At 43.7% G+C, this 27,627-nt stretch overlaps 1 protein-coding gene and 1 long non-coding RNA gene across 3 annotated transcripts in view; one reads left to right on the top strand and one right to left on the bottom strand.

Moving 5' to 3' along the window:
- Positions 1-27,627, bottom strand: part of SLC9A1 (solute carrier family 9 member A1) — a 76,646-nt gene that overhangs the window by 35,442 nt on the left and 13,577 nt on the right. The gene's annotated exons all lie outside the window — the stretch shown is intronic.
- On the top strand, positions 5,367-16,544 carry LOC308482579. Its single transcript, XR_013989333.1, has 2 exons — positions 5,367-5,585; positions 16,272-16,544. It is a non-coding gene; the product is annotated as an uncharacterized lncRNA (long non-coding RNA).

Below are 27,627 nucleotides of genomic sequence, written 5' to 3'. Positions count from 1 at the left end.
GAAGGCCCTCGCCGCTGGACCTGTGTCCGGCCTGAATGATGGGGGTGGAGACGCTCCTTCAGGTATACAGGACCGAGGCCGTTTAGGGCTTTAAAGGTCAGCACCAACACAAACAGGTCATTTGCTTGATTCAGGTTTTACGGGAAACAAAAATGACCTAGCACAAGAAGGTCTGAAAATTTACTGCAATGAAACTTGAGAAGATTTATGAAAAAAATGGTTGCATCCTGATTCAGGTCTGTTGTTTAAGCCTCAACCCACTTTTCTCAACTTCTTTTCCCTTGCACCATATTCCATTCTTCGGGTTTCTCTTCCTGCTGAGGGTTTTACTGCTGCCGCTCCTGAAAAGTCCTTACAACTCAATTCCCTCTCCCTGCTCCAATGTTCCCAGGTTAATCTGCCATTGCTGAGCTTCATTACTTTGCTCCCTTTTTTCTTTCCTTCCTGGCTATTAAAATGCTGCAACAACACTGGGCATCAACTTCACTTTAGCCTCCCTAGGAATACATCTCGTGGCAGACTCTATAAAAGGATAGGCCAATAAAGCACATCCAGGGAGATCAAAGAGGCAGGGAGCAGCTTCATGTGGAATAAAAGATTTGTAAGGTGGGCTGATTTTGTGCAATGATGTTTGACTTGTAAAGCCTTTCATAACCTAGGAGCAACATACCACAGAGAAAGCCTCTCTAAGTAAGCTCCTCTTTTGTCCTCTAGTAGGACCTTGCAACGACGTTGTTTCTCCTTTCTAAGATGCAGTTGGTCAATTTACAGTCTTATGCTTTTATTATTAGCTACCCTCGTGCATTTGGAAAGGTGGGTTGCAAAAAAAATGATCAATCTAGCTAGGGGTCATTTTGTGTTCCTCTGCATCTTCAGGATGGCTGAGAAAGGTATTTTTTCTTGCACCTTTCCCCTCCCAAAGTAGAACAAGGAGGAAGATAATACAAAGAAATGCAAAGTAAAAATATGACACGTCGCAAAATTGTGGAAGTGGCACCCACACATGCGATTCCATATACAGTCATCAGGTTAAGAGTTACAGTTAATGTAATAGACAAATAAAGGTTTATGAAACCCATAAATCAGAAAGCACTTTAGGAATCTTTCTGCTGTTTGTCAGAGTGATTTGTAAAAGTAATAAATCTCCACCATGTAGCCAATAATGTGGCTTTGTGTTTTCTCTCATGCTATATGTAGCTTTTGTTTACATTTCCCAAGTAAGTCTATTTGCCATACCTTCTTATACCAGGATGCCAAGGTAGCCCCTTTCTTTAATGGACTAGAGTCAAATTCACGCCACAATAAATCAGCTAGTTTTTAAGCAATTAAACACTGGAAATGATCACCACCAGCTCTTAAGGAAGTGAGAGGGCCATGGTGCTTTCCCTCTCCCAAAAAAACTGCCACATTCTCTCCCCTATTTCTCTCTTTGTTAGAATTTCTAGCTGTAGTTTTCTGAAACTGAGAGTGCAGCCTTGGATGGTTGCCCCAAGCCCCCCTCTGGGAGATCCTGAGCCTTGTAGGACTGGCTGTTCGCCTCCACTTATGCCCCACTTGTACACCTGCAATTAAAGCAAAAGCACACAGATCTTGCTTTTCAAACACAATGCGTTCCCTAGAAATCATTCATTAGGCAAGCATTTGCATAACAAGTCAATGATTACCACTGATTCCTGTGGGGAAATTTTTTATGCATTCCCAACCACAGAATTTTGACACCCTCCACCGAAAGTCAAAAGCCCCTAGGAAAACCCTCTGGAATCTTACTAAAATACTCTACAGCTGCTCAGCCAACCAGCAAAAAGCAAACAAGGAAGTAAAAAAATGCTCTCCATTCAGGTATCTAAATCTGTGGTGTGAATTGTGAGTGGGCAGAAAGTGAGCCTGGTTCAGATGCAACAAACCTTGGCCTTTTTGGATTCAGTACATGCCTTGTGCTTTCACACTCACTTCTCTCCCCTTCATTTACATGACTTCAAGGGAGAGACTGTGGTTAAGCCACAGTTTCCTGTAACTTCTGAACCAGGAAACTGTGGATTTAAAGAGCACAAAGGGATTTACATCTGAGAGAACATGCATAGCACAGTACTCACATATAGCAGAACTGTAGCAAGTGAGGAATGTGTAATAATATATAATATATTTAAACATATGCTCAGTTAAATGGCTTTCATTTTTTAGGGTTTAGGATTTGGCTCAATGGCTGCATTTCTCAAGACTGTAAAGTGAAGGATCCCCTGGCTTTTGAGAGGAAAAATCCCAGCTGAAATTCCATCTGGAAAAGCACAGTTACAGGATGACTCACTCTCGATGCATGAGACCCATAAATAACCTTCAGCACTAACAGACACGAATTCAGACACCAACCCGGCATGCTCAGAACCCGTACTTTATAACAACTGTCAGAACATAGCCAAATGCTATGCCAGGCACGGAGCCTGCGGCTGGCTGCTCTTGCTCTTAACGACCTGCCATGCAGAGCTCCATTGAAATTATTAATCGCCACAACATTCGAGGGAACGATGTGACTTCGCAATGCAAATAAAGAGGGAATTAAGCAGTAGAATTCTGCCAGACTCAGCCACAATTTGAAAGTTGTTAGGAGTAAGGGCATATGAGTGTGTGTGTGTGTGTGTGTGTGTGTGTGTGTGTGTTGTGTGGTAGAAACCCAGGCAGTTTCCAGCAAATGGTAATCAAAATCCTACTGTTCTGACAGAATGAGCTCTGTTCTTTGAGGAAACCACCTTTCACTGCAAGCCCAACCCGCCAGAGCATTTTGGCAGCTGACCCCAGGAGCAACTCCCTGTATACTAGGCCCTATGAAGTCCTACCCTCAAAGCTTGCTTCCCTGTATGCAGAACCCATCTCTGGTGCCTGTTCCCTTTCCCTGCTTTAAGGCCGCCTTAAATCCTGACCTTTTCCTGGTTTGACTTTGCACCCAGCTAAAAGCATGGTAAAACTGAACTCAGTTTCCTCAAGGTAGGTGAGTGGTCATGTGTTGGGCAAGCCATCATGTCTCAGTTCTGTGTCATAGATAGATAGAGCAAGACATGATAGGCTTACTAAAGCAAACACAACTAAGGCAGCAATTTCATGTGCACTTTCCTTCAGAGTAAGTCCCACTGAGCTCCAAACGAAGATGTCCAAGTTCCAGAGTTCTTTGCATGCCAAAAAGCTCTTTAGAACTGAGTAATAATAAAACACAGAAGTGGCAATTAACACCCCCCCCCCCCGTTTTTGCATAATGTAATAGCCTTGGATTTCAATTATGCTGAACTGGGAAGGAACTTCTCTCTGCAAGTGTATTGGAACCCACACATTTCTTGTGGGAAATCTTAAGTCAAGTTGCCAATTAGCATCAGCAAGAAGCCCTTCAAACTCTGTTTGGGTCCCCTCTCCCAGCCCTAGGCATAGATAGCAGTATCAACACCCTGTGCATTGCTTGGCTCTCCCTGGAGAGGCAGTTTAAAACCAGGAAGGATCCAATAAGTAATTCTGGGTAGCAATGAACTAATTGGTCAATTGCTGTTTCTTATCTTAACTAGTCTTAAGCTCCATTTCCAATCTGTTTGCATTTTTTTAAAAAAAAGTCCACACGAGAATTAGTAAGCACTTATTTTATTTATGAATAGCTGCCTACAAAACATCTTGAAGGGATTTAATCATAAAAACACCAACAATCAAAACATATGCAAACCATTGTCATATATAAAAACAATTTCAAATCTAACACAGATACGGGGGCAGGGGGGTGGGAGGTTCCACTTAAAAGGCTTGTTGAAAAAAGGAATGTCTTCAGTAAGTGCCGGGAAAATAAAAAGAGTGAGAGGGAGTGCTTGCTCAATTTGAAAGGAGTTCCAAGGGATCTGTGCCATCCAGCTGAAGGCCTGATTCCTGCAATGTATGGACCAAACCTCCTTTAAGAGCACATTTCTCTATTTGCAAGCCATTTTCCCTAATAAGATTTTTGTATGTTATTTTCACTAAAGGAACCTCTGCATCTGCACCTGTTATTACTAAAAAGGGAACACACAAAGAAATTTGATCCTGTTCATTTCAATACTGTTCTAGCTTCAAAGTGATTTTTAAGTTACAAAAAAATTACAATGTTAAAGGTTTGAGATCAGCATTACGTCAATTCCTACATCTCTTTTTTCCCTTTTCCACAAGTAATTGTTAGTCATCATGCTAATCAAATCACTTTCAAATTTCCCACCATAAGCACTGTTTCTAACCCCCAAACATATATATATATATGTGTGTGTGTGTGTGTGTGTACACACACACACACACACACACACGAGACCTCAGCCTTTATCTCACCTAATACTGCACAAAGATTTACTGTATCCTGCATTTTATCATTCCAATATAAAATAAACCAACTCCACTTCTCAATAAATTTATATTACATGGTTGTCTGCTGTCTGACACTGATTCTATTTGTCAATTTCACCACGTGTCTTAGATCCCAAGGTATTAGGCATCTGTCCATATAGGAGCACGATGCATTTTGTTTCATTCGGTCTTGTCTCTATTGTGATTTATATGAGTTATTTGTTCCCTTTTTCTAAGAAAAAATAGTTTTGAAAGAAAAATAAGAGCATTGTTGGGAAGAATTCTAAAGCCCCTTGGAGTTTTTCTTCCTCTGGGCTGTATGCCCATGACTACACACCACTAGTCAAGGAGCTGGGAGCCAAAGAACGAATGCTACTCTTTCACTTTGTGGTGACAGCAAAAAGCTTCCTGCATGTGCCACAGCTGTTTTAACAATGGCCACTGCCGCCAACTGCTACGCCACACGGCCACAGAACACATCCCCCAACATGTTACGTTTCCACACCAACATTACCCCTATTGTAGAGTGGAACATGGGTGCATATGCAAGGTCAAAACAAGGCTGAAAGTAGTATTCTCCTTGCCTGGTACTGAACTGGACCCAGGGTACCCTGAGGGAGCACTCGGTATACGAACCAGGAGCCTTTGCAATGCCCCAGAGCATTCTGCATGAACCTCCTTTTTTTAGCGAGTGCCACATTGCCCACATCCAGCCTGGCTAGCATGAGGTAGAAGCTGCAGTTGAGGTTTGGTGGGCTGGAGCGCTGAACTAAGACTTGGGAGACCATGACACTCAATTGGTGGCCTTGGCCCAGTCGCCATCTCTCAGCCTAACCTAACTCACAAGGTCGTCAAGTGGATAACATGTACAGTGGGTGTGGGTGTGTGACATGTACACAACTTTGAGCTCCTCCGATGAAAGGTGGGTTATAGCTGTATTAATAAATGTATATGGCTCCTACTGTGATGTCAAGGGTCAGCCTGTCTAGACCTGGAACCTGGTGGTCACCATGGAGAAGGAGAAGCACCCCCTGGAAGACCACCGCACTGCCAGTAATGCTGAGGAGGCACTGGATCCAGATATCCCTACTCCAGGACCAGAGGTCTTAATCTCAGTTGCCTAGGTCCCTGGCCAACTCTCGGACATCCTCCTCTCATCACACAAAGGACCACGGGGAAAGAGGAGATGACAAACCAAGCAGAAGAATCAGGGTTACTGGTGAAGAGCTCAAAGAGATGCACACGAGGTAACTCAGAAGTGCAGGGAAAACACATATGAGCATGCCTGGATCTAGGCCTGAGTGAGATCCAGGAAGTAGCAGGACTTCCAGCTCCCTACGGCTTCATATTCTAAACCTTCCTGGTGTAAAAGGCATGCTGGCTTCTCCCTGTCTGGTGGGGAAGCTGGCTCTGAGGAGCACTTTGCAACCCATCTTCTTCTTCTCCAGTTACCTCATTCTGGCCAGCTCCTTTCCTGAGCTATGAGCCCAGAAGCTGCACCCGTGTATTAATGAGCCAGGACCAGAGACCTGCTCAGGTCAGTGGCTCCTAAACTTGCTCAATGGAGGGACATCCAGTGGCTTTAATATCTGAACTAAGTACTGTTCCCAGAAAAGACATTGCCTCGGTGTTCCATTTTTAGTGCCATTCCCTGCAAAGCATCCAGCACTGGCTGCCAAATGAAACACGATGCTCCACTTGGTTTGGACGGCTGATGAGATGCCTGTTTACATTTCGGAGGCCAAGAATGATGGATCCCATCAACGCCATTCTGGAATTTGCAGGGACAGGAAGAAGGCATTTATGAGAACTAGGGCCAGGATTAACTTTCCTTTTCTCTTGTCGATGAGGCAGATGTAAGGAAAAAATATTTCAAGTATGCGTTTCCTATTTGATTGTTATTTTGAATCCAATAAAACCAAGGCAGGAAGCATTGGAATAGCCTGGAGCATCAGAAAGCCTAGCGTATTCACTGCTCCAGTAGGTCTGAATTGTCCATTCAAATCTAAACTTGGGGATGAAGAGGAGGAGGCGCAATTCCTCTCCTTTGTGTCAGGACAAAGCCAAAACTTGCTTACAGAAGGGTGAAGCTACTGCAACCCATCCGACTTGAGAAAACCAAATAGACAGCTCCTGAGAGTGAGTAGACTATGGCCCAGTGGAATATGTGAGCTGTGCTTTAAGAGCAGGCCAGGGTGGTTTGCTGCACCTCATCGGCCCACCAGAAGCTTGGTACCTTATAGTCTGGCTCACAGCTTTTGCCATGGCCAGTGATCAAGAGGATTTCAGTACCAAGACAGCAAAAGAAACAAGATTCAAACAATGTTAAGAGTAGCCCCAGAAAGCATCCTGGAAGAGCAATGTTTGAACTACATCAGTCTTTGCCAACCTACCATAGTTCTCATTAGGGTGCTTAGGACTCCAACTCCCATCAGCTCCAGCCAGCATGTCCCAAACATCTGGAAGGCACCAGGTTGGCAAAGGCTGGAGTAGATGAAGGAAAGCCAGATGCAACAGCCCGCCATAGTACAAATGGCTCAGGGTTCCACAAAGGGTGCATGGCTCTGTGCCTGCACAGCCCTCCCATCTTCAAGAGAGGGGCACAAGGCGGTGCCTCCCTTATTACAGCAGGGTGGAGGACCTGTAACCCCCTCCAGATGTTGCAGCACTACGTTCCCCATCATCCCTGACTATCAGCCATGGTGGCTGGGGCAAGGGAAGATGGGAGTCCCATCAACATGGCCTAAACTTGCTTTAGGCGTAACTCTCCTTTTGAAAGAGGCTGGCATCTATCAAAAATTAAAACCACCCTCTTTTGGTTTATTACTTTTGCAGGATGTAACAGATCTAACGATGCTCTCAAGCTGCTTTTTCTGCTGCATGCCATGAACTGCCTATTCTAGTATACGAGGCTCCAGAGAGGAGCAGCCTGCTATAACGTCGCTCATATATTCCCCTCATAGACACTTTAATTATACACTTCTCCAGGCCTTGGGCGATCATCCTTCCGATGGGATGTTAATGAGTTTTTTGTTTTTAAAATACCTATAAAAGGGGACTAGACAAGGAGAAACAGTCTGGGAAGGGGGGAGCCTTCTGTGTCCTTTGGTGAGAAGAAACTGATGCAGAGAACCAAAAAAAGAAGTAGTGAAAAACCTTTAGAAATCAGCAGCATATTTGCAGGCTCCAGAGTGGCTTTCCGAAAATGCAAGCACAGCTAAGTCAGCCACGCACGCCTGTGGCTCCTTCTTCGCTAGGCTGTGTGACGAAGAAATAGGTTCATGCCCTTGCCCCAGATACTGAGCACAGAGTGAGGATGAGTTGCTAATATATAGGAAATTGGATTTTATATATAAAGGGAAGAAAAGAGAACACACTCCAGTGGGGCCTGCCCTTCTGAAGGACACTGCAGCTAGATTGCTCCAACCAGAGTGTGTGTGTCTCTGTGTCCACAGAGTATATTCCAAGTCTAGTCTTTGCCACCCCAGCAAAAGCATCCTGTCATATAGGGCACGGCATTTAACTCCCACTAAACATGCATCTTCCTTACTTTTTATGCATCAATTGCCATTCTTTCGAGGGCAGATCCTCACCATAGAGTGCATTCAAAGCACAATTTAAAGGACATGACTTTCCCCAAAGAATCCATGGGTTGTAATTTCCCCCTCAAAGACCTACAATTCCCAGCACCAGTGCTTCCCCCCAGGGGTACTCAAGGGTACGCAGTAACGGCACTTCTTTTATTTATTTCTGTTTAAAATGTGACACTTACCGTAACAACTTTATGGCGAGTACTGGCACCTACTTTGGGGGGGGGGGACTGCCCAGAACCCTTAACAAACTACAGTCCCCAGAATTCTTTGGGGAAAGTGTACATTGAATACACTTTAAATGTATGGTATGGCTCTAAGTAGAGTTTTTGTATCCTGCTTTTCAGCCAAAATGGCTCCAAGAGCCATTTACATACCACAAGGTTACCCAGTGAGATTCATGGCAAAGTGAGGGTTTGAAATCGTGTCTCCCTAGTCCTACTTTGAAACTCTTAACAACTATCCCACACAGGCATAAGGAACTAGGAGCTAACTTATGCCTCCCTGGTCCATGGAGACTGTACTTGTAACCATCTGCCTCTCTCATTCATTTTGGAGCCAAGAGTGACAACAGAAGGAACTAGCATCTCCTCAGGTGTCACACTGATTACGACCTGCTTCCAACAAGTGGAAGTAAATCACAATAAATCCTCTTTATTCTCAGTAATCCACCCTACAACCCTGTAAGGTGGCTCAGTTTTATTATCCTCATACCGCAGATGCAGGGGATGAAGCAGAGATAGAGTGGCTTGCTTAACACTACATAATGAGTTCAATAGCTGAGGTCAGATTTGAATTGGGAGGCTCTCTGGCTCATTCTTAACTACTTGTAAGTACAGTGGTACCTTGGGTTACAGACATTTCAGGTTACAGACTCCATTAACCCAGAAATAGTGCCTCCGGTTAAGAACTTTGCTTCAGGATGAAAACAGAAATTGTGCTCTGGCGGCACAGCGGCAGCAGGAGGCCCCATTAGCTAAAGTGGTACCTCAGGTTAAGAACAGTTTCAGGTTAAGAACGGACCTCCAGAACGAATTAAGTTCTTAACCCGAGGTACCACTGTATTGTGCTACCCTGGCTCTTTCAGGGCAGCTCCCATTTTGGGGCTCAGGGGCTTCTAAGGCACCCAGTTCTGTGCTGGATTAACAATGGGATGCGGTATTAAAACGACCATGCAGATGTCCTTCACTGGAATTGCTTTTCCATGATCCCTTAACAGTACAGGTGAATAGCAGGCATACACAGGTAAATACACAGTCTGCTCTGAAGGGATCACAAACACAGAAGGGGAGACTCCTACAGACTCATCTGTGTATAGACAACCTGCTAGTTTCAAATCTAAAAATAATAGTAGGTTGTATCCAACTAGGTTTCACTCAGAGTTCACCTATTGAAATTAATGGACCAAACTTATTCATGTTCAGTAATTTAAACGTGTCTGTTTTGAATAGAACTAGCATTGGATACAACCGAGTGGTTAACAGTGATGTCAAACCTGCATCTCTAGAAGGGATGGCACAGGGCACTTTCTCCTGTACCTAATATTTAAGGGGGAAGGTTTTATGGGACGCTCAAAAGAAATAGGACAGACATCATTTTTGCACATCCCAGAAGGCCAGTAACAACTGGGCATCATATGATTTGATTTGATACTATCTCTATATACCACTTACATTGAAATGAATCTTTACAAAAGTAAAATACATATTAAAACAATTTAAAATGGAGAAGCCAAAAGCACAGATAATATGGCAGAAGGGTTTAAGTTAATGAAGTTGGAACAGAACTGAAAATGAGATTTTCCGCCTCTGAGTGCTCAAAGCTTCTAAAATCCCATCAGAGCCCAAACACACACACACACACACACACACACACACCCTTAATAATTCATATCTAAAATGGAAGACAAATTGTCCTTCTTAGAGACTTAGAATTAAATTAATGGCAAACAAGTTCAACCAAGTTCATCACGACCTGCCAGTCACAAATTCTTCATTTCAGGATAAGCTTGCTCCAAATCCACCCTGCTTTGCAAATGCCAACAACATGACTCTTCTCTAAGACATAGGTCACATGCACACCACTCATTTAAAGAACATGTCTTCCCCCAAAGAATCCTGGATGATCATCTGTCATGGATGTTTTAATTGAGATTCCTGCATTGCATTGGGTTTGACTAGATGACCCTTGGGGTCCCTTCCAACTCTACAATTCTAAGAGCTAAAAGCAGTGGGGGGGGGGGAGGAAGTCGTTCTGATGCTTCAGTAGGCAGATAAAGAAGTGGGGAGATTAAACTCTCTCACACACCAAGCACCCTGGTCCCAGACTCTAAAAAAAAAGGCATTAAAAAAAAAAAAAGAATATGCAATAAGCACTGTCCTGTTTGGATGAAGGACACTCCTGACAGTGATTTGCAAATTTCTGTTAACATATCCAGATGGTCATTTTTTGCATGTGTTTCTCCATTCCCAACCATGCATGCAAGAAGAGGTGTTTCTAAGACCACCCAAAAAGAAAGACACTGTGTTCCTTAAAAAGCAGAGCGGAAGAGAACTGCTTTTCAATGGCATTGGTTTTTTTTAAAAAATGATATTTATTACTTTTTTAACATTTCCAGCACGACACTACAAACAAAAAAAAAAGAAAAAAGGGGGAAAAAAGAAAAAACAATGCAAATACAATACAAAAACGCTACATGGACTAACAAAACAAACAAAAACAAGCAAAAACAATTTAAAAACACCTCAAACATTTTCAAAATCTTATATTTCATTCACTTATTTCCAGCGACCTCCTCCCACCTCCCTTTTTGTATTCCACTTCTACAGTGGTGCCTCGCAAGACGAAATTAATCCGTTCCGCGAGTGTCTTCGTCTAGCGGTTTTGTCGTCTTGCGAAGCAACCCTATTAGCGGATTAGCGCTATTAGCGGTTTAGCGGCTATTAAAGGCTTAGCGGCTTAGCTGCTAAAAGGCTATTAGCGGCTTAGTGGCTTAGAAAAAGGAGGGGGAAGCGGAAAAAAATCTAAAGACTCGCAAGACATTTTCGTCTTGCGAAGCAAGCCCATAGGGAAATTCATCCTGCGAAGCAACTCAAAAACGGAAAACCCTTTCGTCTAGCGGGTTTTCCGTCTTGCGAGGCATTCGTCTTGCGGGGCACCACTGTATTATTTGTTTCAGCAATTCCTTTCCATCTTACTCTGTTTTCTGTTCTATAATTATCTTAACACATTCTTGCCATACTTTTCCTTTAATTTTCTATTAATCTATTTATACTTAATTCCTTATGACATTTCTGCTAAAGCCATATAATTTCATTCCAACATTTTTCTAACATTCCTTAATTTTACAATATTTCTATAAATAGTCTTTAAACTTTTTCCAATCTTCTTCCACCGACTCTTCACCCTGGTCTCGGATCTTGCCAGTCATTTCCGCCAATTCCATATAGTCCATCAACTTCATCTGCCATCGTCCAACGCTTCAGTGTTTTCAAAAAGCAACCATTCTCTCAACCAGCAAAAAGCAGATGGTTCACAGCAAAGTTTAAAGGTCTGTCAGGGCAGGTCCACCTCCTTCTTTGACATCCATCAATATCTTAAATTTTACTCGAGGCTTCCTGCCCTGCCAAACAACTCTAGGAGCATCCCTCTGCCACCTCCTGAAACCCTCCATCCCATCCAAAGCTTGCAATGTTTGAAACAAAAGCAACATCCCCAGCAAAACAGCAGCCCTCATCCCCACCACAATAACTCGGCCCAACAGTAACAACCTCTGATTTGTCCATATTTCCAAATCCCCCTTCTCTTCAATCCAACATCCTTCACAGTTATCCTTAAGCAGATTCACATTTTTGGCGGTCATACTAACCCCCAAATACCTCTCTTTCTCAACCAATGTTAGTATCGCCTCCTGAAACTCTGTCAAGCTTTCCTTTTCCAATTCAGATAGGGCTCTGGTCCTCAAATTCATCCGTTCTTCTTTAAGTTCAATCATAACGAATGTCAACTTATGCTCGTCAAGTTGTCTTTGTATGGATGGGACTCTCCTCTCCTGTTGTATTACTTTAGATTCAGCAGCAAGGGTTTTTCCCCTGACTTCATCTGCAGTTTGCCATATCGAAGTAGATTCCTGTGTCAGTTTCTGAGTGGTTTCTGAATTGGTATTCACCTTTTGTCCCAAGTTATTTAAACTTTCTACAGTTGAATCAATTTCAATATTTGCCACATCCAATTTCACATTTATTGCATCTGTTTTCTTGTGGAGTTGTTCCAGCGAATCGTTTATTTTCAATAATGCAGCCACTAAGGCCTCCTCTGTCGACATCCTATCTGTTTTTTCCTTTCCGTTTGCCATAACACTTAAGAGATTCAAGGTCAATTCCAAAGTCTCACACTTTTTTATCTTGCAGCTGGAAATTCCCCTAGCCCAGCTCCTATAAAGTAACCAATTTCAAAAGCTTCCACTAGGGGAAAGCGAGTTGTATTTGTATCGGTCAGTATGTCCTCTTTTAAACACAGTTTCAATAATCCAAAGTTAGTTTCAATTTTCAGTTACTTTCCTCCTTTTTTAATAAAGTTCAATAAAGTTGTTTCAATTTTCCGTTACTTTTACTCCTTTTTAAGTGCAGACGAAGACAATGGAAACAATGTATCTCTCTTATGCTAGCTGTCACAGAACGTTCTATTCGCTGTCAATGAACCTTCCAAGACACGTCGGTCTTACTAGCAGCCTGTTTCCAGGTTCGGAACGGTGGTATTTTAACTTCCTTCACTCACTCCTGCAGGGATACACAATCCAAAGCCTCCCCCCTCTTCTCCTGCTTCCAAGGGGGGTTTAATATTTTTTACTGATGAGAATTTAGTCCTTTACAATAGGCTTTCCAAGACTTTAGCTTGCAACCTCTTTGCCTCAGTCTTATTTACAAAAAGGGGAGGTGGACTTCCTGTTTTGAGCCTCCCCATTTCGGTGCCAAATTAAGACGTTTAAAAATCCAATTCTTCACTCTACTCACGGGTAGTTGCTTTAAGATCAAATTGTCCACAGGAAAAAGTCAGCGCTCTCCGGCAACAGCTATGCGGCTTCGCTCCGTGGAAGAAGAAGTCGATCCGAAGCACCGCACCGCTCACGCCACGTCGCTCCAGATCCCCGAAACCGGGTTTCCCTGCGAGTAGGGGAGGCGCAAAAAGTGCCCGCCGAATCCCACGTTCACAGGCTTCACCCACCTGTGATTTTTAGTGGGTCTCCGCCTTCGCCGTGGCGGCCAGACCCGAATTTCCACGAGGCAAATTCCTCCCGATCAGAGGAATTCCGCCATTGCCGGTGGCGCCAACCCGGAAGTCTTCAACGGCATTTGTAGGTGCCTTCCTTCCCTTTGGGAAGATAAAAAGACAGAGGTGCACTTCGTTCGACGGTGGAGAGAGAACACAGTCATCAATGCTAGCAACCTCTGGGAGCCTTATCCTCCATGAATTTGTCTTAACCTCTTTCAGAGCCATTCAAGTTAATGGGCAGCCCCACTTTAAAAACTGCAGAAGGCAAAACTGAGCATTCGGTTTGGAAACAAGAATGTCTGTCGCGCAGTGTGAAGTTGGGGCAAAGCCAGGAGTGAGAAAACAGGTCAGCTCCTGCTTTTACACCTGTTTACACAGTCTAAAACTGCCCTCTTTGGCTATTTCCCTAAGCACCTACAGTTTTAAGAAAAGCAAATATACATTCCCCACAGAGGTCCATGCCCTGTGTCAACAGCAGGTTCCCTTTTGAATTTCAAGCCACACCTGTAGATAAGAGATCAAGAAGGCAAAGGCCTGCTATTGTGTGTTCTTCAGGTACCTGGTGCAACTTGCAAGTATAACCAACTTTGTGACCACCACTTCCCTGCCTACAGGGCAAAGCAAATATTTTACAAAAAAGCAGCAGCCTGGCAACCAGTGCCATTATTTGATTATCACTACAGCCTCCTAGTTAAAGTAATGCTTAGCATTTACATAATGCCTTCTTTGCAGCATTGATTGCTCTTTACATCCTGGCCACATTCACAGTTAACTGTAAGCCAGACTTTCTAGCTTTTTGTGATTTATTTGGAATGTGGGTTCAAGAATTACTAGCTTTACCTCTGCAGCAGGTTTGGCAACTGGCCCAGGTTCATTTACCAGCATCTCCAGGTGGGGCTAGGAATGTCCCTTGACTGCCAGCCTGAGTATACAATACTGAGCTCTGATGGACCAGTGGTTTGACTCATATAAGGCAGTTTCCTATGCTCCCAATCTAACCGTATTGCTTTGGTGTTAGTAGGTATGAATTAGGACCAACAGTGAAACTTTCCCATACAGGCAAATGCTTTGGAGCAGTTAGGATGGAACTGCTTGTACTTTTGTGCACAAATGAAACTCCACACTGTTTCTCCGTTATCTTATCTGCTCCTTAAAATTCTGCTCGCAGCCTGTAATGAGCTGGAGCTACCACAATGAAGATGAGAAATGGCCGTGGAATTGACAATAACCACGCGAGAGTAGATTTGAGTCTTTAAACAACTGTTTCCCCCTGCAAGCGAAAGACAAGAAGTAATCTCGATAGGAGGACAAATAACATAGGATAGAAGAGAGGAAATGCAAAGAGCACCTTCCCTTTGTACAGGACCAAATTCTGCTCAAGATGTGTGCAATTAACACGATAACATGGACTTCCCAGTGATTAATAGCTAGCAAAGAAATAGCTTTTTGAGGAGTTATGAGGAGAATGAAGCACCCTCGTAGCTTAAGAAGGTAGAAATAAAGGTTAGCAAATCCCCAACCTAATTAGGGTTGAGGGGGAAAGAGATGATGGAAATCTAATGATTTAAGAGTGCTCCTAGGGACCTTACAGAGGGGGCAAACAGGTTGAACTTCAGACTGCAGTGGGTGTAGGTTTTCCCCTTCAAAAAGTGTTTGTTTGTGAATTGCCTTTTACATGCACCTGAAGGCCATTTACAAACATACCATAAAAGAGCTAAAAATAGTTTTTGAAATAATACAAAAAACCCCCCAGCTGAAGCTAATATTTTAAACAAGATAAAATGAGCACCTAAGGGAGAGACATTTTCATCCTGCTGGAAAAGCTTGTTGAAAGTTGTTTCCAGAAAGTACAGGTGGCAGGTGATTGGCGTATCTTGCAAGGGGTGCTGTTCCACAAAACAGAGGGAACCACACTGAAAGCCCTGATCTGAGTCACTGTAAGGTGGGCTTCTGAGATCTTTCGAATTTGCAGCAGAAACTCTGCTACAGAGTATGGTGGCCTAGTGGGTATATAAGGGATAGCACCGTGTCTCAAGTAACCTATATATGGCCTTGTGTGTTAGTTCTAAAACACCATCATTACATAGCTTTACGCACCAGGCAAAAACATTTTTTCCACCAAGCTTTTGGCTCTTAATTATCTCTTGCCTCTTTGCAAAGTTAAAAACAGGGTTGTCTTTGGTATCCCCCCCCCCCAAATGTTTTTCTTTTATGCCAGTTTAAATGTATGCATTTGATCGTTTATGTATTACAGGTCACTTTTGAGTTACCTCGATAAAAAAGTGAGGAATAAATTTAATAAATAAGAAAATGACAACACAAAACTGTAGTCATCAAAAAATCCCTATATATTAGCATGTGGCAATGAAGTCATCACTCTGCACTGGAGTCTAGGAACCCAACACACCCCAGAACTAATCCGGGGCTTCTATTAATTTTTCAAATGGCCACTGGGGAGCCTAGGAAATTAACTCCAGATTAATTTCTAGGGGTGAATTCTATTTCCACTGGTAAATTCCTCATTTGAAACAGGTAAATGCCATTTTGCCTTGAGGAGGAGGGTGAGAAGAAAAGAGGCCCCCTTCAGGACAGGGTTTCCACCTATCGAAGAGACTATCATGAGCCTTGGTGGGTGCACAAAAACTGCCAATCTCCACCTTACCAGAACCAACAAAGAGACTGATTCGCTTTGAAGGTAGTTGTCAAACGATGAGCTTAAAGCACTAGTCTAAGAGAACTAGGTATTCGGAGCCTGCTAGATACAAGTGCAGTGGTACCTCGGGTTACAGACACTTCAGGTTACAGACTCCGCTAACCCAGAAATAGTACCTCAGGTTAATAACTTTGCTTCAGGATGAGAACAGAAATCAAGCAGTAGCGGCGCGGCGGCAGCGGGAGGCCCCATTAGCTAAAGTGGTACCTCAGGTTAAGAACAGTTTCAGGTTAAGAACGAACCTCCAGAACGAATTAAGTTCTTAACCCGAGGTACCACTGTACCCTCCCTAAAAGGAAAGTATAGATCAAATTAAACAGGGCTTCCATATGTATTTAAAAAGTACATATTCCCCACAGGTTACAAAATTGCAGAGAGGATGTTCTGCAGCCGCATAGGCCATCTACTGGTTTGAAAACAGCTCAGCCGGTCATCATCTGGGCTCATCACATGCGGTTTCCATTTAGTCAGCAGCAAGAGACGCAACTCAGTGGGGACGGTGGCAGAGAAAAGAAGCTGGCGACAGAGTACTGCAGGTGCAAAGGTGTGCTGCAGAGGAAGACGTCCAAGCCTTGCAGGAAAACTGAAGATAAAACTGCCTGCATTAAAACTGGAATCTCTCTCTCATAAAAGCCAAAGAGGCCCACTTCTTCTAGAGCACTGTATTCTAAAGGCATGTATTGTCACCAATCTATTTTCCTCCCACACAGTTTTTGCAATTTATAAAATGCTCTTCTCTCTTTATTCATTGGGGGAAATTATCCAAAAGCGTAAAGCAGGAAAATTCACTCTGGTTAAAGAAAGCCTACTACAGAATGCCTGGGAAAGCATTTAGACCCCCCGATGTTGCTGCACTCCTGCTCCCACCAGCCCCAGGCAGCATGGCGAGAGGTCAGAGATGTTGGGATTTGGAGTCCAAAAACATTTGAAGAGCCGCAGCTAAATAGACTGGTGCCCTCGAGACCCGTCCCCATCTCTGGACTACAGCTTAATTAGACTGCAAGTTCCGATGGTGCTGTGAATTCTTAATAGTCTTCTGCTGACCAGCAAATTTCAAATTTGACTTGACTGTAACTTAAATGGCTGTTCTGTCATCATAACAATACAGGCAGATTGATACGAAACACCATTGTTTTCATGAGCCCAGTGCTTCCAAATTCAGATATGAAAGATACGTATTCAGATACAGAGAAAAACAGCCAACAGTTAAAACTTTCATGTACCTTAGAGAAAATGAAGCCACAACGTGAAAACATTCCCCAACTATCTCCTACTTTTGCTCTCATGCAGACCTTATTTTTATACACACCACGCTGGAGCAGACAGATAAAGGCGGATGGAAGGGAAAGATAAGGATAGCCAACACACACACAAACACACACACACATACACAAAGATGAACATGTGGCACTGGCCACATGTCTTGATGAGAGAAATATGTATTCCAGGGAGACAACCAGCACTTATGTTGCCTAGGCTCCTCATACTGGAGAAGAACTAGGCCTTTCTGAAAGAGAAGCAAGGCAGCCAAAGAATCTCCAGAGCCCAGAGGAAAGATGCTCTGTTTCCAACAATAGTTTCCTATTGCTAGCATAATAAGCAGTACCAGAAAGAAGGTGTGTGATGGAGCACTGGTGCAAGGAAGGGCAAACTCCCATTATACCCACCCTAGCTGTTTGCCCCACCAATGACAAGGCAATATGGCCACACCATGCCCCTGGATCGGGGCTCCATTTCTACCAGACGAGGAAGCAAATGCTCACTTCGATAGGCTCTCGCCTTTCCTGACCACGTTTATTTATTTCAATTATTTATTTACCACTTTTATGCACCATTTTAATTTGGGGGTGGGGTGGGGTGGGGTGGAATACCTTAAGCACTGTACAACATAAATGCAACAAGTAATACCACTCAAACAAAACATGACTATAAAAGCCAGGAAAGCAGTAGTATAAACACATAGGATTTTATTTTCTTATAAAAATAGGAATTTGGGGGATTTATACAGATGAAAACAGAGTCTGACCTCATGGGCTAGGGAAAGCCTGGGCAGGAAAAAAAGGTAATAATAAACAATAAAAGGTTATGTCTTTACAAGCCATGTTCCTGTCAGCCTGGCCAAATATTGTACTAGAAACGTTCTCAACCGCAGGATGATAAGTTGCTCTGATAATCAATAAATCATGCTTTGGAGAGGCAGGTAAGCATCGAGACCAGAGGACTGCTGCTTCCAAAGGAAGGCTTCAGCCTGCCCCACCAAGCTTCAAGCCAGAGGTTATTCCACCAGCAGAACTGTTCGTGACTTAAGTATCTCAGCCTACTGGGTGACATGGGAAGAACTGGCGAAGTCATTTCCTGAGCTGCTCCTTGTGGGTTGCCAGAGAATAGCATATCAATTACTGGCACAATGAGGGTCGTTTCTCCCTCCTCCTTCACCTTTTCTGTAAAAAGGATTTATGGAACGCAACCGACTCCATCTTGTCCCAGCATGCTCCAGTACAGCACCTTCTTGCCAACCTTTCTGGGCCAGTGGGTGCATTTGGGATTCTGACGTGGGGCACCAGTCACAAAATGCACACTGTTGTGCGCAGTGTGTGGCACGGCACACCATGGCAGCCACATCAAAAAGACCAGAATAGAGGGCAAGACCACAAAAGGGTACGGGCATCCCTCTCACACACACGCCCTCCACCCCAATCAACTGGGGAAAAGGAACCTGCATCGGCCACCATAATGCTTACACACAGAAAGAAGCTGTTAGCACCTTTCCTCCTGCTGCTCAAAACGCAGGGAAGGTAGGCATCTAGTGTTGTGAGAGAAAAGAGAAACTGTGGAGAGATGCTGCCAGTTGAAGCAGAGAATTCTGGGCTAGAGTTGCCCTGGGACTGCCATCAGTGATGGGATCAAGGGCCATTGGGAGGAAGCTCCATCTGCACCCCAGGGAGAATACCATGGTAGGGGTGGAGAATAATCTGGCCCAATCCGCTGGCAGATGCAGGGAACTTGCTTTGCTCTTCCCTGCTAGAAGATGATGTCTAAGAACTTTATATCAAGGAGCAGCCGAGTTTGCTTTTTCCCTCCTCCCTCCCACTCACTTTTCCTTCTGTGACATGTCATTTAGGCTGTAAGCCTGAAGGCAGGGGCTGTCTTGTTGTAAGCCATCCTGGGAGCCTTTTGCAGCCGGCTCAAGATGCTTTAAAGAATGTGACAAAAGAATCTGCCCTGTACAGTGGTACCTTGGGTTACATACGCTTCAGGTTACAGACTCTGCTAACCCAGAAATATTACCTTGGGCTAAGAACTTTGCTTCAGGATGAGAACAGAAATCGTGCTCTGGCGGCGCGGTGGCAGCAGGAGGCCCCATTAGCTAAACTGGTGCTTCAGGTTAAGAACATTTTCAGGTTAAGAACAGACCTCCGGAACGAATTAAGTACTTAACCCGAGGTTAAGTTGCTGCCAGAGGTCCCTGTGCTCTTCCTGGACGTTCTGCATGCAAAGCATGTTCATGTATTCACAACTTACGTGACTCACATGCATTGCATTTACTTTGATAGCTGCATCAGAGAGGAAACCGTAGCAGCAGATGCTCTCCTCACATCGGCCAACCTGTCACCATCCGCCACGTAACACCAGCTATAATGGCATGGAACAGCTCTTCCCACTGGGGATTACGAAAGCTTTATAAACCATTAAATATGAATAGCCATTAAAGCCACAAGGAGAGGAAAACATTGCATCTTGAAAAACAGGACCATAACTAACCTGGAAACCAAGATTACATTATTACTTCTCATGACTTCCAACACAGTTGGAAACTTGATTTTTATTCTAATTCGTTTTTGTAAACCGCCCTGAACTATGGTGCATCATTTTAGCATGTAAAGGCTGATTCACTCAAGATTTAAGGTAGCTCTAAAATTACAGCCAGCAACATACGGGTCATAGGCTCCAATCCAATATTTTCTTATTGGCAACACATAACAGCTAAAGGAGTAAGACAGGGGCAGGGGGCCTCTGACCCTTGAGCTGTTGTTGAACTGCAACTCCCATCAGCCCCAGCAAGCATGGCCAATGGCCAAGGGTGATGGGAATTGGTTCAACATCTGGAGGACCATAGGTTAGCCAACCCTGACCTAGGGGTTTCAGCTAAGGATAAATGGCCATTTCCGTTCCCACCACTGGCCATGCTGGCTGAGGCTTGCTGCTTTCAGTTACTGTGTTGTCCATGGTTGCATCTTGTTTTATTGTTAATTTCTGAGCCAACCTGGGAGTTGACCCAAATATTAAATGTCACTAAATAAATAAATACAGGGCTCAAAGCCAGAGTCTGAGAAGCATGTTTGCGTGTTACCAGAGCATCAAATGCAAAACCTCTATCTAAATACCAGGAAGTAAAATGGAGAAATTCACTCCGAAAGGGAGACTGATGCTACTGAAGCTGGTTCCCTGTTTGCACATGGAAACTATTAAGAAGTTTGTAGTCCTTATGGCTTGGCGCAATGATATGGTTTGGTACCAAGCGTCTGTGGGCCAACCCAGCAGTCATTCAGTTGCTTAGACAAAAAGGCTCACAAAATGCTTGTTGGAGAACTTCATTTGGTGTCTCTCTTCGGCTAAACATCTCTGCAAAGATGATGGTACACATATGTTATATTATGAAGAAGCAGATATTTGACAAGGTAGCACAAGATAAACAGCTTATAGCAGAGCAGTCGGGTGGGGGGAAGGCTTCGCTATCTATTACTGTACATCCAAGCCACTGAGTAGATAGATAAAGCCTTCCTGTTTCACTGAAGGGCAACTCAATCATCTTGACATTATTTAAATATTGCTGATAAATTGAATGATGACTCTGATATAAAAGAGCACTTAGCTTAGCCCCCAAGAAAGGATGTAGAATTATTCAGTGTGGCATCTTTTGTTATAATCATTTTTATCATGTTTTTATCATTTTGCTTCTCGCTTATTGCATTTTTACTCTATTTTTTAAACTTTTTTTAGGCTACCCATAATCATATATTGAAAGGTGGTATAAAATCTGATAAATATAACTGATATACTAAACCTGCAACCTCTCTTTTATCCATACAGTGGTGCCTCGCAAGACGAAATTAATTCGTTCTGCAAGTTTTTTCGTCTTGCGAATTTTTCGTCTTGCGAAGCACGGTTTCCCATAGGAATGCATTGAAAAGGAAACAAACTTGCAAGACGTTTTCGTTTTTCATCTTGCGAAGCAAGCCCATAGGGAAATTCATCTTGCGAAGCAACTCAAAAAACGAAAAACTCTTTCGTCTTGCGAGTTTTTCATCTTGCGAGGCATTCGTCTTGCGAGGTACCACTGTAGTAAGGTTTAGATAGCGAGTTCAGGTTTCACAAACAGTCCTTCTGCCAGGCAGTTTCCACACAAGTCAGATGCTCACTGCTTGGACACATGTGTACACAGTGTTAGAAACTGAGATATGAAACCTAGGAGCTAAATAGCACCTTAAACCTAGGTTATAGGTGCAACGACAGAATGCCTAGGTGCGCTTTTTTATAACCAGAATACAAAGCTGAAAATATTATGTTCATTTTTCACATGGTCTAGTCCTTCCCATGGGACACTGGTGGTGCTGTGGTCTGAACCACTGAGCCTAGGACTTGCTGATCGGAAGGTCAGTGGTTCAAATCACTGTGACGGGGTGACCTCCTGTTGCTCAGTCCCAGCTTCTGCCAACCTAGCAGTTCGAAAGTACGCCAAAAAAAGTGCAAATTGATAGATAGGTACCGCTCTGGTGGGAAGGTAAATGAACGGCGTTTCTGTGCACAGCTCTGATTTCGCCAGAAGGGGCTTAGTCATGCTGGCCACGTGACTCGGAAAAACTATCTGCGGACAAACGTAGGACTTCCGGGTTGGCGCCATCGCCGAATGGCGGACTCCCTCCGAGCTCCGGAGGGAGCCTGCTCGGCAGGGGCTGGGTCCTACCGCACCGGCGATGCGGGGACCCTTAAAAACCACGGCCACGGGGGCCGTGGACATGGAGACTCGGCTGGCACCGCTAGCGCCCTCCCGACTCGTGAAGGAGCCTTTTTAAAGGCTACGGATCGGGTGCCGGGGAGAAGCGTGGTGCTTTGAGTCCTCTGCTATCCCTGCCGAGCGAAGCCGCATGCCATCCGGCGGAGAGCGCTGACTTCTTCTATTGATAATTCGGACTTCTTAACAACAACCCGTGAGTAATTTGGAAACCGGGTTCAAAAGGAGAAAAAAAGAATTTTTTTTTCGGATTGGACACGAGCGGGGGGGGATCCAAAAAGGAAGTCAGTCCCCCTCCCTACTGTAAACCTTCCAAAACAAGGATGGGGAAACCAAGGTCCAAAAAGATTCGTATTGCTGATAAAAACTAAGAATTCCACGATGGGGAACTACAAGAACTGTGCTAGAGGAAGAATTGAGGGAGAAGGGAAACGTAACCCCCCCCCCTGGGAACCGGGGTGATTGAAGAGAGAGCCTGGTGAAAAGAGTCGGAGATTTTGACAGCTGTCAAAGTAGCTGTCAAAGTCGGAAAGCAGAGAGGATTTTATTATGAGAACTTTGCTGGTTAAATTTGTTACAATTTGCTATAACCCGTTAAAACTTGGATACAAAATGGCGAAAACATGGATAACAATCGGACTTTTGGACTAGAGAAAACAAAGTTACAACAATCCCCCTAGAGGAATTTCGGGACATTACAAAGATGGTCGTAAGTGGAAAAATACCATTGGAATTTTACAGGACTGGTTATCTTCTGGGAAAGCTGCAAAACGGAAATAATATTTTGTCTACAGGGTGTTCAGCTAAAGGAGACAATAGAATTTTCTATTGAAGAAAGGAAGGGACTGAACGCAAGTTTTTGTTCCTGAATAACAATAATCCCTGTAGAGTTACTAAACTTTTGAATTAGAACGTTTCAGCAGCGGAACAAGAGGAAATTGGACTACAACTTGGAAAGAACAATGGGGGGAGTTTTATTAAAGATTTGAAGTTAAATGTTTTAAAAAATAATTATAAAAAGAAAAAGCCAGCAAGGAGTTGGGGGAAATAGGTGATTTATGGACTTTAAGAATTCCAGGCAGATAACATGGCTTGGTGGTCAGGGGGAAATTAAACCGGGGACAGGGGGGGGGAGAACCAAAATCCAAAGGCTTGTCAACTTTTTTTTTTTTTTTTGAAATGGTTCTTTCTCATCTATTATACTTTTTATTTCTTATTTCTTATATTTCTATTGTGTGGGGTGTCTTTATCATTAAAAAAAGGGAAATTGTGGAATGAAAATGGGGTGGGCTCTGGGGAGAGAACTTTTGTCTTTTATTAGGGGTATTGATGAGGAGTGCATAAATTTTACATTCGAATAATGGTCTAAACAAATTAAGTTTCAATTAGAACTGAGAGCTTGTGGAGCCAACAATATGAAAGGGGAATATGGTAGGGGTGGGGGAAGGGGGGAGTCCCGGAAAGTGGATGTATGAAAATAAGGCTTTGAATGTACTTTAATCTTTACTTTCTGTATTTTTGAAAATCTTAATAAATATCATTTAAAAAAAAAAAAAAAATATCTGCGGACAAACGTAGGTTCCCTAAGACAGTAAAGCGAGATGAGCGCCACAACCCCAGAGTCATTCGCGACTGGACTTAACTGTCAGGGGTCCTTTACCTTTTTAGTCCTTCCCCTTTGCAGGATACTTATGCAAAATACATTATTTTGCAAATTTACCCTGGAAAATTTAACTTGTTGCATAGAATTTGAGTTTTTATAGCCACCAACTATAGGGAAGGGATGCGGGTGGTGCTGTGGGTTAAACCACAGAGCCTAGGGCTTGCCAATTAGAAGGTCGGCGGTTCGAATCCCTGTAACGGGGTGAGCTCCCGTTGCTTGGTCCCTGCTCCTGCCAACCTAGCAGTTCGAAAGCACGTCAAAGTGCAAGTAGATAAATAGGTACTGCTCCAACGGGAAGGTAAACAGCATTTCCGTGAGCTGCCCTGGTTCGCCAGAAGCGGCTTAGTCATGCTGGCCACATGACCCGGAAGCTGTATGCCAGCTCCCTCGGCCAATAAAGCGAGATGAGCGCCGCAACCCCAGAGTCGTCCGCGACTGGACCTAGTGGTCTGGGGTCCCTTTACCTTTTTAACTATAGGGAACCATTCCCATTACCTTATTCAACGTTATAATTTGTTCAATAGCAAACATATGAGATTATCCTGCTGCACTTTTGCATTTTGTTTTTGGATTTAGAGCCAATGTTATAAGGGCCTTCTGTCTACAATAAACAAGAGAGGGAAGAAATCTCTTTCCCAGCTACAGTATTTACAATGCAAAGGTCTGGCACCTTGCTAAGTATGTATCTGCTCACTGCTTGGTCCTGATGGGAATCGACAGTTTTGATTTGGGCAAATTAAGCCTTGGGGATCAAAAGAATAAAAAGTGTTTACAAGGCTGGCTCCTGCAATTCATTCCTATTTACATTTCTTTTTTAAAGAAGTTTCTTCCCTTGGCGCATTCAAGCCATTCATGAAGAAGTCAGATGAGGAAAACATGCACAAAACATTTTCCGCAGTGGTAAACTTTAACCAGCTGGTTGCCAATAAATCAGGTTCCAGAAAGTGAAAGAATTGAGGCATACATTCTCTTTGGTTTTATCTCTTTGGCCTTGCCCTGGGATCATTTTCTTTTCATAACAGCAGGATAGCTATGAATGCCCCCGTCCCCCTTACACACCCTCAAAAGGGGGGGGGGGAGAGCTTCCCTTGCATTAAAATTGTATGTGTCAATTTGTAGATGCAAAATATAGAAACAATTGCTGTCATTTGAATAGAAATATAATCCATCTCATCATAGTAGGAAAGACTATGATCAAGTGAATGATACCCAGGAACTGTTCCCCTGCGCTAGCTGTTGATGGGTCGTTTCAAGGCCCTTCCTGCTCTCGCTTTCATATCTCTAAATATATTGGAAAAGGTCAACAGAGGTTATCTAGATAATTTTCTAAACCTTCTCACATAATATTCCTAAAAATTAATCAGGATCCAGGGCAAGCCAATCCATCTTGATCTCTCCAGTTCAATTTCTTCAAATACCTGTTGTTTTTTACTGAACAACATAATGTTCTCTGTTCTTTCCAATTCTTCATTCATTAGTGTCAAGGTCTTGACACAGCCCATAAATTTAAGGTTTCCCGTTGAGACATTCAATTTGCTTTCTTTTAATAACTGTTGATGCCTCTAAAATATATGACGATGCTGGATTCTCATATTATATTGCGATGGGGACACTCCTGAATCAAGTGAAGACATGAGTGTCTGTTATATAACCTGGTTACTGCCAATGAACACCTGAGTTATCAATGAACACCTGAAGCTATCAAGGATGCTTGTGCAATAGCTAGAAGAAGTTTTCTTGTTGTTATTTTTGTTAAACTCAGCATCACTGTTGGTAGCTACTACCTTCAAACCATCCCACATAACTAGGTGGGGCTGGAATGATAATGTTTCATTTGGAATACAGCCAGGTAAGGAGACAAGCATTGCTGATGGCTGGAGGAACAGAGACGTTTGGGGTGGGTGGCTTGAGGTGGAGACTCAAAGTAGGCACAGTTTGATTTGTGGGGGATTATATTGCAGTCCCATGGACTGCAAGAAGATCAAACCTATCCATTCTTAAGGAAATCAGCCCTGAGAGCTCACTGGAAGGACAGATCCTGAAGCTGAGGCTCCAATACTTTGGCTACCACATGGGAAGAGAAGACTCCCTGGAAAAGACCCTGATGTTGGGAAAGATGGAGGGCACAAGGAGAAGGGGACGACAGAGGACGAGATGGTTGGACAGTGTTCTCGAAGCTACCAGCATGAGTTTGACCAAACTGCGGGAGGCAGTGGAAGACAGGAGTGCCTGGCGTGCTCTGGTCCATGGGGTCACAAAGAGTCGGACACGACTAAACGACTAAACAACAACATATTGATGTAGCATTCCTGACCTCCCAACCATGGTTAGAGTGGCAGATTCACCAGAGGGTGGCTTACATACTCCATTCCCTTTTCATAGCCAGCCACGGTTATGGCTTTACATCTCTACAACTGACCACTTTAACCATGGTTAACTCTAGCCAGGGTCTGCATTGCCGACAGGGACACCTGCCTGGCTCTCATACTGATTTATGGGGAATCTGGATGATCGAGTATGTCTTTTTCATAATTCAGTAAGGAGGGTGCATTCGTATTATGAAGCATCTATTGAACAGCAGTATTTTGTGCATCTGTAAAAGCTCAATAATAATTAAACGTTTGCCCACCCCCAAAAAAGAGCAAGGTTTGCAAACCACCTTTTGACCCTCAGTTTGACTGTTAAGATTCTGAGCAAAGCTAACCACGGTTAGTGTAAACAGGGATGAAGCAGCTTAATTAGCTCCTCTTGGTTTTCTGACTTAATTTTGGCTTGCAAAGAAAATAATGCCTTTGAACAAGTGACATCACTGACATCAACCTCCAGTGTGGCAAAACTCTATCTCACTCCGGCACTGTCTAACCTCAAGAGGAACATCTGAGCAAGCCGTTATACTAATTATTAAAGCATACCCAACTTAGAATCAGTCCGTGGTATTCATGAAGCACAGCATATTGAGAGCCTTCAAAATCTCATAAGGGTGTAATCATGTGCAGTTAGGCTGCTTAAGTCTCATACACAAAGTATTATTATTAAGCCACTCCATGAGATATTACCACACTTGAGACGGTAATTAGGATCTAAAAATGGGTTCCGGCTCCCTCACTCAGTATTTTATTAGGGTGAGCTTCTCTCTATTCCAGAGCGAAAAAGCATGCCTGCATTTTAAGACACTGAAATGCTATCAATACATGTGATTTCACACAAAGAAAGGAAGCTTTATTATAAATATAAATTTCATTTGGTGCTCCAGCCCTACACGCCTCAAGCATTATTAACTTACGGAACTCTCTGCCACAAGATGGCCCCTTACTCAGATGGCTTTGAAAGGGGATTAAGCAAATTTTTGACAGCCAGTCAGTGCTATATATCCAGCATGCAACTCTACAGGACTTGTCCTGGCTAGAAACAGTTATCGCCTTCACACCAAGCTTGTGGGTTCCCCCAAGGGTATGTGACCGGCCTGTTTGAAAGCAGGTGCTGGAGCAGATAGAGTTTTTTGTCTGGTGGTACCCCAGAGAGAGTTGGACCACAGATTAACCAAGGATCCAGGAAGGCCTTGTTGCTCAAACAAGACACAAGCCCCTTTATTCTCCATCCTGCAGAGGAGCCGATGGCCAGTCTGGGTAGCCGGAGTCAGCTCAGGGGCTGAAGGTACTTCAGTGAGAAGGCTGCCACCGTTATGGTCACCATACAGGCTTGAGTAGTTCACCACATGGGAGAAGTGCACGTGGATCCAGCAGTTCGCCAACCCGATCAGCACCACCCAGAAAGAAGCGTGGTGATTTGGTGGAAAAGAGCGTCATGATCAGTCATTCCAGCAGTCATGCTATTCATACACACAATGCCAACACCCAGAGCAGTGTGGGAATCACTGCATGCCCCCAAGACTCTGATGCTATCGTTTATTTTGCATGTGTATGCCAAGGAAAGAGTGCCTCTGGTTACTTTGATAGTACTGGGGCATCACCCAACTAACATGTTCCATCAGCGCAAGGATTTATATTGCGCAAGGCAACTCCCTGCTCCTTTCCTTGCA

Source organism: Podarcis pityusensis, assembly GCF_964106645.2.
Source record: "Podarcis pityusensis genome assembly, chromosome: 8".
NCBI lineage: Eukaryota > Metazoa > Chordata > Lepidosauria > Squamata > Lacertidae > Podarcis > Podarcis pityusensis.
The sequence above is the reverse complement of the archived record's forward strand: the minus strand, read 5'-3'. Positions and strand labels throughout refer to the sequence as shown.